We start from the raw sequence: 11,705 nt of genomic DNA, 5'->3' as shown, positions 1-11,705 counted from the left end.
ACCATATAAATGTAGCCTAAGAGATTAATGAAACAAAAGATCACTTGGAAAATGCTGGATTTGTCCAAATACGTAACTGCCTAGAGTGAGACAGCAATACCTTTCACCGTGTTTAAAGTATCGAGAAATGTGATGGGAAAACTCTGTAGGAGGCAGGGTGCTATTGGCCTATTGATGAAGACTTTATTTTCTAAAAACAGGTACATGCTCTTATGTCATCACCTTAAACAATGAGTCCATTTAACGAGCGTAGTAGGTATTTACTGTCACCTGAGAAAAATCAGATTTACGTTGCAGGAAAAAATTGCCAGGCATCATCCTCAAAATGATCAGGTCTTGTTGATGAAGTATAATTATTGATGCTGTGATTCCACATCCATCTTTGCAAAGGTTTCCTGAAGAGGTTAATTTAAGATGTTTTTATTATCAAAATCGATGTTGGGAGTAGTTTCAGTCCGTGACTTTCGATGCCATGGTAATAATTACTGGATGCGTGTTTACTTTATTTGCTGTGTATTTTGTGTTTCATTCAGTCAGCAGGGATCTTTGAAGGAAGCACAGGATGTTGTTGCAGAGCCGCCTTCTCCCTTTTGTGGACATCACTTCTCACCGGCATAGCTGGTGACTGAAATCGTGGAACAATGGAGGAGGGACGCATAGACACGGGAGCAAGAGACTTTTGTTGTCCCTGTGCTGCATGACGTTAGGGCAGAGTGGTGAACACTTCAAGGGCTCTCATGTCCTTACTTGGACAAGTTCTACTTACTCTGCCACGAGTAAGAGATTGCAGCACAAGCACAACAACCGTCGTTACCTTCATATCCCGATCAGACCCCCTGTGCAGTAAACTGCTTTCAGGTGGGAGAGACAAAAAGGGGGAGGCTGTAGACTGGAGGCTCGGCTTCTCTCTCTGCTTCCACCCATCTCTTCAGAACTTGGGGTCAATGGTTTAAACTGGAAAATTAATGGAAAAGGGAAACTATCGGTGAGCTGCTAAAAGAAAGAAAGTTCGAATTGTGTCAAACTAATGTCGCTCCTTCTACACCAAGGTAAGAAGCTTCTTGAACAGCGGAGAAGCCGTGGGCACAGCTTTACTTAAAGTGATTCGACTTCCCATAAGAAAGTAGGGGAATGCGGTCTGACACCAATTTAAAAGCGAGGCTATAAAAACCAGTTTGGAAAAACCCACTCAGAGTAATTATTAATCATTCCCAGTCAGACTGCAAGGATGCATTGGGTGGGATTTTCTAGAGTTCTGCTCTGATTTGATGTTAGTTGGTATTGGCATTAACAGTTCAGATGGCCTATGCTGATTAAATTGTAGGGAGCACCAGACTTGAGCGAACTACTGAACGAGTAGAAGACAATTACAATTCAAAATGAACTTGATAAATTCAAAAGGGCTAGAATGCGATTCGGTAAACCCAGCAATGGATTTGACAAACACTTATTTGTACACTTCAGCAGAAGCGACGATCGGCTGAAGGAATACAGGATGGGACAGGACAGGCGGTTGGGGTAGCAGTTGTACAGAGGAGTTCTCTTGGGGTTATAGCCAGGCACCAGCTGTGATTCAACAGCATCCTGTTCCTGGGGGGGGGGGGGGGGGGGAAGAACGTTGTTGTGGAACTTATGATCAGGAATGTAGTCTGTAAGGTGCGTGATGTGGTCCTTCTTCCTCGTGTGGTAGTAGAAAGCCTTTCTTGGAACACGGCATCCTGCTGTAAGGCACCACACTTCGTGGAAAATGTGGAGCAGCTGGAGATAACCAGAGACAAGCAATGAGAGGGATGACGGGATGGAAGATGGGGCTTGTTTCAAGGTGGTGGGAGAGACGTGTTTTCAAATTGGTAAGAGGTAGCTGCAAAGAAGGAGGAAATAAACACTCTCCCTCGCTGCTGCTGCTGCAGGTCGGACAAGAAAAATAGATTACATCACAGCAGGAGACAGTTAGCTTAGACATCAGAATGGGCGGTTGGCCCTGACAGCAGGAAGAGTTAAGCTCTGGAATACCTTCCCTGGGCGGGCTGTGGGATCTCTGGGATCTGAGATTTTAAAGGAAAAGTTAGCGGGCGTCTTGGGGCTGGCGCAGAGGTGGGTTGGAGGTGCTGGGGATGAGGCTAACCGAAGTGCCCCCCAGGTTGTAGTTCGGACGCTGCCTTCTGATGGTCTCACCCGAAGGCCTCCAGCAAGGGAGTCGGAGAACTGTTCTGGAGCCAAACGCTGTGCTGGCAGAGCTCCTGGGCTCGACCTCAAGGCTCACAGCCATGCGTTTCCTTTTTCATCTTTTCTTTTAAAATAGCGCTTGTGGTAATAATAACATCTGCGGGGAGCCTGGCACGCTCTTGTGCAGTGGCCCACGTCTGCATCGTTAGGATGAGCTTTCCGACACCACCCGGCGTTGGGCACTCTCCGCTCTTCCATTTCACATTTTTGGGGGTACTTCAGCACTCCAACTTTTTGAGTGAGCGTGTCCCACACCTTGAATGTACATTTCTATTGCGTAAGAATAAGCGGAGTGACAGCAGTACTTCATACAAACGTGCGTGGGAGTAAAGCACCCAACTCCTTGATGCTTCTTAATTGCGTATGTACAGGAGAATGCAGAGTTTGGAGCGACTGATCTCTTCCCCAGTTATTGTGGTGGCGATCTTAAACCTTTATCTGAATTTTTGCCAGAGATTGTCTCTTACTTTGTTTAAACTGAATTCTTGGCTTTTATTTTTTCCTAAAGCAACATTCCAGCTGAGAAGAGAGCAACCAGGGCTGGTGCTGCCCCACGTTTTATTCCCTGGATAGACGTGCGGGTAGCGTGGCACGCGTGCAACACCCTATTTCCCACTGCTGGCCAAAAAAAAATTCCATATTGCCGTGCAAAGACTCCCGTCAAGCTCAGTGGCGGAGGGAGGAAGAAACTCACTCCCTCACCGTATACTAAAAATAGGCTGATGCTGTGCAAACAGCTTTGCTGTGAACTTCCTTCTGGCACGCAGCCGTGCAGCTGCCTTAGAGTTTTAAGCCTGGATACCTCTCCAAAACAAGAAGTCGCTGAAGTTAAACGCAGCCAGCAACGCTTTTCATCTTACTACTCCCTGCTGCGTTGTATCAATTTTAGCTTCTTGCAGAGCGCAGGTAGCTTACTGGGATCTAAGTTCCTTTTTTTTTTTTTTTTTTTTTTTTACTTAAAGCATGGTTAAGACTGGCGCTGGCAATCCCTGAAGTCTGCAAAGTTCAAAGGAGGGAGGTGCCCTTTAATCTCAAACTGAAATACTCGTGTGACCCATCCAAAAAGGGCTTTCCTGCAGAGCAAGAACGGCAGTAGCTGGGCTGCGAAAGGTTTTTAAACTCTCCGAATTGCTGTTAGCTAAACATCCTTAAATCCTGATGTGATAATATGAAATTGGAAAGTCGGTTCCTTAAGTGAGAGTAGTTTAAACAGAATAAACACAAGACACATGACTCTGCGGGCAGTTGGACTGAATGACAGCAGTGATTCATTCAGGCCTTGAAGCCTAGGAGTTATTTGGTTTTGCCATATTTTCCAGTGATTTTTACCTACTTATTAGCGCCAACATTTTGCCCTAAAATAAATCACGTCACATTCTCCTGTATGTTTTGACTATGAAGACTGATGTGGCGATTTCAGTATCAAGCTTCCTTGTTCTTTCTTTCAATAGTTGTTCGTTGTTTAAACATAACAAGATTCACATTTTCCTTTATCACGATTTCTCATTTGTAGCAGGAATATTTTCCAAGACAGTAATTAAATCTCTGGACCGTTTTCAGCTATTTCGCAGGAATCGCTGCAAACGCAGTAATTTTGCGTAGCTGTTTTTCCCCTCCCGATTCTTTATTGCCGAATACCCAGCTTTTATTTGAACCCTCTGTATCCAATTATCTGATTTGTGCGGCAATTAAACAGAAGATCGGTGGCATTGTACTTTACGTTCTTTTTTAAACTGTCATCAATAGCAGGACCACAGTAGTCTATGAGTTTGTAATTTAAGATGCGGTTGGCGAGGGTTCAAAGAGGCAGGAGCGCTAGTCTGTCCCGCTTCCCCTTGGAAAGCCTTGCTGGTGCTGCCGAACAATATTTACACCAGAAGGGAACTGAACTGAGTTTTGGAAAACTTTTCCAGGCTCTGAGGAAACCAAACAACCTGAGACTCAGATAAGCCTCGGTGAATTTAAAAACTCTTGATGCTATCACTGCGTAAAACGCATATTAGCCCATCAGATATCACGGATTTACAATTTGAGGAGTGGATTTCGGTTAATAGATAAAATTAAGAGCAGAGGTTTGGCCAAAAAAAAAAATGTTATTTGAAGCTAAATTCTCCTGTTGTCATCTCTGTTGAGCACTTTATGATATCTTCCGTTTCTGCAATTACAGGTACAGGTGCTCTGTTCTGCAATTAACTGAACGTACGGTTTGCTAAATAGGGTTAGTGGCTGGAGCCAGAGAGGTTCAGAAAGCGCCAAGCTGACTTCTTTCTCCGGGACCTTCATCTTTCTCGCTGTCTGGAGAGAGGGTTCAGATGAGGTCCTGTCTTCTCCCTTGTTACGGTGCCTGGCAGTCCTTTCGAGAAGAAAAGAGAGACCCCCTTCCCATCCCTGTGGGGTTTTTCGAGGACAGATTTCTGAAGGGACTTTCCACTGGGTCAGGCAGGACTCTGGGTGGGCGACAGGTAGTACGCAGGAATTCTAGCTCCCTGCTGCCTGGTTGTTTATCTTCAGACCCTATATATTCATTTATTTCCCTTTTTTAAATACAAATTGAGTTCTAAAAGCACTCTTCCACTGAACTGGGTTCTCATCAGGCATCCCATCCAGTCTCGCACCCTTAACCCAAATCCAGATGCAGGGTCTGGTCAGGGTCCGGTGTTACTCCTAGAACAGCGTTTAATATTTGAGGATCCGGATGATGATTTTGCCAGCTCGCTCCATACAACTCAAAAAGGTCTTGCAAAGGGAAAGGGAGTCCTGAAGCGCAGCTCCCCCACCCTGGTCTGGCATGCGCTTTCTCTCTGCTTCCCTTGCAATCTGCCTGGAGAAGATTTGCGAGATGCTTGAACGGCTGCCACGGTCTGGACGGGAGGCAGGGGCCGCGGCGCGGGAGCTCTGCCACCTGATGCCTCGGCTGCATTGAGACGGTGCCAGCCGGCGCGGCAAGCCTCGGCAGGTACCGCCTGCTATCAGCGCCTTATCTGATCGGGTTGCTGCCTCCTGGTCTCTCGCTGGTCTTCCTCATTCTTCTCCCCTGCTGCTGAACAGCCTTGCCACCTCCTCTTGCCTTCTCTCCACTTTCTGTCCTTGTTTGTCCATGCTGGAATTGACAGGTTCCAGGGTTGGTTTTTTTGTAATTCTTTAAATGATCCTTGCGTCTGGCTCACCTGTACAGACCCCTCTTCTGAGACACACAACACAGCTGGTCGTCTACAGCTTGTTTGAAACGCTTCCTGGGGTGTGCGGACAGGTCCTGCGCTCAGGTGCCTGCTGGAAGCAGATGAACCTCTTCGTTCCTCAGAAAGCAACCGAGCAAGGGGGGGAAACCCCCCGTCTCTCCCTCACTCCCCCTTCCCTTCTCATGTTGAGAAGCTCAACCGGAGCCAGCAATGTGCGCTCGCATTCCAGAAGGCCAACCGTATCCTGCATCAAAAGAAACTGGGCCAGCGGGGCAAGGGAGGGGATTCTGCCCCTCTACTCTGCTCTCATGAGACCCTACCTGGAATGTTGTGTCCAGCTCTGGAGCCCCCAACACAACAAGAACATGGACCTGTGGGTCCAGAGGAGGCCACAAGGATGATCTGAGGGCTGGAGCACCTGTGCTGGGAGGACAGGCTGAGAGAGTTGGGGGGGTTCAGCCTGGAGAAGAGAAGGCTCTGGGGAGACCTTATAGCAGTCTTCCAGTATCTGAAAGCCATCTACAAGAAAACCGGAGAGGAACTTTTTACAAGGGTATGTAGTGATAGGATGAGGGGGAACGGTTTTACACTGAAAGAGGGGAGATTTAGATGAGATATTAGGAAGAAATTCTTCCCTGTGAAGGCAGTGAGCCCCTGGCGCAGGTTGCCCCGAGAAGCTGTGGCTGCCCCATCCCTGGAGATGTTCAAGGCCGGGTTGGACGGGGCTTGGAGCAACCTGGGCTGGGGGGAGGTGTCCCTGCCCAGGGCAGGGGGTGGGACTGGGTGATCTTCAAGGTCCCTTCCAACCTAAACCATTCTATGATTCACTGGTGGGAATACCTCCTGCCTGCATTTGGAGTCATCCAGCCCTCCCTCAGACTGCAGTCGAAGGTAGGCTACAAACGAGCCTTCAGCGCGGATGTCCTGGGCTTGAAGCTCGGCTGCAGGGTTCCCATAGTTTCTTGCTAGCGCACTTTCATCTAAACATTGCCTGAAAAAACGGAGGCTGTGTTAACTAAGTTGTTGCCTAAAACAAGCTGCTCGGCTTATTAAAATAACTAAAATATTAAACTTATTAAAATACCTAAAATAAGCTGCTCGAGAGCACTTCCCGTGCACAGCCCATCTCCCAGAAGTCCTTTTACACCCGTGTAGTCCTCGGACTTTGCTGCACAACCTGGACATTTGTCCGCTCCTGTGCTCCCAGAGACCATTTAATTTCCAGTAAGCCAGCAGAGGAAGGTGGCTGCCATCAATCATGTTAATTTTGGGGGGGCAGTTGCACCAAAATGTGTCGCCCAGAAGCTCCTGGGTCGCCCAGGTCTCTTGTTGATGCAAGTGCTGCAAGAGTTTTTTTCTGGCATGGAGAAAACGTGCCTCTCGCTGGTGCTTGCTGCAGAGTGAAGGGATCTGATTTCCATACCTGGTCTTGGCCCCACTCTTCATGCTGCTTCGGGACCGCTGGGGACTGCTGGTGACTGCTTCAGGGTGGGAAGAGCAATGGGTGCGGCCAAAGGAGATGGGTGGGAGGAGCAAAAGGAGGTCAGCCTGGCCGTGTCCTTGCATGGGGTTTGCGGTGCCAGGTGACGACGTCTCTGATAAAGGCTGGTGGTCCCCCTGGCGCGGTGGCAGGGATGGTTGAGCTAGCGGCACTCACGGCAGCGCTGCAGCAAGCACAGAGCTGTCACCGTGGTAAAAATAAACTCCTGGGTTTTCACCTTTCGCCACGTGAAAAGGCAGCGACTCCGTCAGGCCGCGTTGTTCAAGTGGAGTTTGAAAAACAGCTGTTTCAAACCAAAAAAAAAAAAAAAAAAAAAAAATTCCTTCCTGATAGTTACATTGCTCAGGCTTCAACCTTTGTGTCAGGACAGGTTCAAAAAAACCGATGTCCTTTGGGTGGGTCTCTGGATTTCAGGTGTGCCTTCCTCCCCGTCCACACCGCTTCTCACGGCTCTCCCGTGTCCTGAGAGCGGGAAGAGGAGGCAGCCCAGAGCTCCGAGCTGGGGTGGGGGGCAAGGTGGGCACCCCACGTGCTGGGTCACGGCAGCGGGGCTTGGGCTACCCAAAGCTGAGGGCATTGAGCCCCACGGCATGGGGTTGTACTTCAGGTCTGGCGGCACTGAGCCCACGCCAGCTGCTCTGCTTCGGTGACAGGACCTGCCTTTGCTTGTTTTCTGCCATGTTAAGATAATCCTTGTTTAAATTTCTGCGGGCCCTTAGGCTAGCCGGACCGTGGCGGCACGCTGGCGCTCGGTAAATCCCGACGGGCAGGGCTTCGGTGTGCCTTTCGGGACGCGTAGCGCCAAGCGCCAGCCTCTCCGCTGTGTTGTGACAGACGCCGTCGCCTGTCTGGTCCTGCTGAACCAGGACCACTGGGATAATTCTTAACGGACGTTTGCAAACAAAAGCCGATAAATGCCATAAATACCAGCCCAAAGCACGGCGTTGTCTGCAGCAATCCAGCTCGGCGTTTCTGAGGACGGTTGACATTTTGTGATAAGCCAACACGGAGTGTTTTGTAGTAATTGTGTAATTCTTGTGTCAGTGACCATTCCTTGCGCTACTGAATAAAGAGGAAAACGTCTGTAATTCCTCCAACCCCCCGACTAGAGCGTGAAAACCTTTCTGCTACAAAGGTCGACAGAGGCAAAGGTGTACGTTAAAAAGGAAGTTACCTACAGCTCCCGAGGAGTGCATCGGGTCAGAGGCTTTGCTTATTTTCATTTTGATAAGGGAATCATCATTTATTAGCTGAGCAGGGAGAGAAATCTTGGTAAACTCTCATCATCCAGCAAGTCCCAGTCTTGAAACAAGTAGGTAGAGAGACACCACTTCCCAAAACCCATGGAGACTGTCGTCGCCACCGAGAATCACTTTGATGACTAATTTCTGCAAAAGTCAACACAAGGGAGAACAGGAATAACATCATTTAAAAAGGTATTTTGCAAAAAAACATCTATTTCCTATTTATTAGGAAGGGCGTGCCTCTCTTTAAATGTTCTTTTGGTACATCTGGCTTCCTCTCCCATTTGAAACATTAGGCTAGAAAACTAATTTTAGGCTATTTAAAGTGGTAGTCAGAGTGGAGGGATTTCTCTGTAGTCCTGATGAAGATGGGATGCTCGCATGCTAAATTCATATTTTGGTGAATGCTCTATGTATCATCTAATGGGATATTCCTTTTTGATTTTCCTCTTGATTAAAAATGTTGGTGCTCGTATCAGGACGGGTTTAATGTGCCTTGAATTCTCCATTTTTTCCCCATGCTGTCTGCACAGTCTAATTTCTGGTCACAAGGCCGTCCTGCCAGTCTCAGGTTGTTAATCTGCTGAAAAATCATTGTGCTCTTGGCTTTTTTAGGAGGCTTGTCTTGTGGGGGGGGGGGGAAACAAATCAAAAATCAGCAGATACATTTTGCTAATTCCCTGTGAGTCACCCAGCAGCAATGGCAAAGCTGGGAGGAAAAAATGGGGGGAAAAGGGGAATTGGTGAATGGGTTATGACCTGAAGATCTGACACAGAGCACACCGGTTCAAGTGCTTCCAAATGACAAATACTCAGTTGTTATCTCCAGGTATCCCGCCACTGGGGGCACGTGGTTACCCAGTAAGGGTTTTAAAAGTCTGTTAATAAAGTTACGAATAACCAGCACTCGCACAGGCCATGGTTCACTGCGCCTGAGCACTGAGATACGCCTGACTGGCAGCAGAGGATAAAATAATTATGAAATCGGGGATCTACTCAGAGACAAAACTATATGTATTAAATTTTTTTGCCTTCTAAAAAGCCGTGCGTGCCAGAGGAATCACAACATTGGCTCTCCCACCTTGTGCATCATCTAACCTGAAAACGTGCGGCTCCCAGACACCTCTGAGCCCCCTCCCTGCAAACCTCGGTGGCCCCTGTACCAGCAAGAACAAAACTGGTCATCTACTAAATCTGTTGCTGATCTCAGCTAACCGACAGCCCGTAATATCAGCAAATATTTCTGCTTTTGTAAATCTGTTCTTCCCTCCGTTAACGGGGTGCCAGCGGGACCAGGAATGCTTTGGGTCTAGAAATGTGCTGGTTGGCAGGAGGAACAAAGAAATTGCTCACCCAGAAGGGCAAAAACAGGACTAATGCTTTTGTCCGCTTGGGAGGAATCGCACGGAAGTCAGGCCAACAGCTTTTCGCGGGCGATCAGAAAGGTGCCGTTGGATGCTGCTTTTAATGGCAGACGTCGATATCGGTCATCAATGAGAAACGTCTTCGGTAACTACAATAAAAGCAGATGCTGAAATGCTTCTGTGGTTGAATTCTCGACAGATACTGCCCATTGCCCCGTCATGTCAGGCTCTCCCTGAGCTTGACAGGGCAGCTGCTGTTTTTCCCAGCCTTCTGGAAATAGGCCAGCGATGGCATGTTCCTGATATTAGTCAGCCGCAGGGCGTATTTCATTCTGCTGCCCCAGGCAACTTGATAAAGGCTCTTTCCTCCCACTCCAGGGTTCACCCGCCCAAACTGTAGCTGAAACACCTAGCTGCCACAATACCGCATTCGCGAGGGATCGTGCCTATTTGCTCAGTTAAAATTTGCTTAAATTGGTTGTTTCATACAAAGCAACACTGAAATTGATTTCATCGTGTTTTCTGAGCTGACAGTAATAAAGCTAAATGTGTATCAGGAGCTGACTGCTACAGCACTTTATGAATAAAGTTATTTTTAAGAATCATGATCCTTTTCTTGACACCAAGTATTTATGCAGAACAGAATAAAATTTGGTCTACACCCTTTAGAGAAAGAAGGGGAAAGTCTTCAGCTGATATATAATTGTTGAATATAAGAAGCCATGAATTTCCATTTGCACTGTTGTATTGTCCTTAACTTCAGAGCTATAGGAAAAATTGACACTGGGTCTTTTTTTTTTCTCCATTTGAGACCACTGGAGCTATCCAGTGCTATTTCTGTGCTTTCTTACTATTTTACCAATATTTATTACCAATATTTATCAAATACCAATACATACCAATATTTATCAAATTTTTCCTTCAGACAATTACAGGTATGGACAGCACCTGGAGGCACAGTTCTGCCTTGTCTTACACCAAATGGAAAGTGCGTCTTCTATCCACCCCGTGCGGGGAGGTGACAGGGGTGCAGGTGCAGGGGATTTTCATTTGTGCGTGGGAAAGTGGCACCTGTCACTGTCTTTGCCCAGTGAAAAGGCACAGCTATTAGCAACTATGGCCTACTTTTAAATCAGTTCCCTGCTCTGCCAGATCATAGAATGGTTTGGGTTGGAAGGGACCTTGAAGATCATCTCATTCCAACCCCCTGCCCTGGGCAGGGCCACCTCCCACCAGCCCAGGTTGCTCCAAGCCCCGTCCAACCCGGCCTTGAACACCTCCAGGGATGGGGCAGCCACAGCTTCTCGGGGCACCCTGCGCCAGGGGCGAACCCCCCTCAGAGGGAAAAATTTCTTCCCAATATCTCATCTAAATCTCCCCTCTTCCAGTCTGAAGCCATTCCCACTCGTCCCATGGCTCCCCTCCCTGATCAAGAGTCCCTCCCCAGCTCTCCTGGAGCCCCTTTAGGGACTGGAAGGGGCTTGAAGGTCTCCCCAGCGCCTTCTCTTCTCCAGGCTGACCCCCCCCACCTCTCCCAGCCTGTCCTCCCAGCAGAGGGGCTCCAGCCCTCCCAGCATCTCTGCAGCCTCCTCTGGCCCTGCTCACAACAGGTCCCTGTCCTTCTGACGTTGGGGGCTCCAGAGCGGCATCTGTGCAGGGTTCCCTGTACCATGACAGAGTGATGGTCGGTTGCTACGCTGTGACCACGCTAAGGCTGCAAGGGAAAGCGGAGGAGAGAAATCCCACAATTTCTTCAGACAGGCGCATGCCCGGGGACCCCGACCCCTGCAAGCAAATGAGTGGAGCCCTCAAGCATGAGATTCAGTTATCACAATGGTCCTGACACAAAGCTGCCAGTGTCATTAGCGTGCCAAGGCGAAGGCAGGCGCCCCTGCCCTGCCTGGGCCCCAAGAGCTAGCGGTGCCCCAACACCCCAGTACCCACAGCTGCCGGTCTAACGGGCTTTTAGGTGTATTTTCCCCTCATCTTCCCATGCCGGGGGGGCTGGATTTCCTATGCTTGGGGAGACAGAGGCTCAACCAAATGCCATGATTCGCAGGAAGACCCGAAGCGACGCAGACAGTCCCTTTTTTTCCTCCTTCGAGGCGCCTGAAGCTGGGGTGAAGGAGCAGCGGCGGTGCCCTGGTGATGGAGGCGAGGAGCCTGGGCAACACCTGCCAGCAGAGGAGGG

This window comes from Vanellus vanellus, assembly GCF_965231255.1.
Source record: "Vanellus vanellus genome assembly, chromosome: 10".
In the NCBI taxonomy this organism is placed as follows: domain Eukaryota; kingdom Metazoa; phylum Chordata; class Aves; order Charadriiformes; family Charadriidae; genus Vanellus; species Vanellus vanellus.
This window is presented reverse-complemented; position numbering follows the sequence as displayed.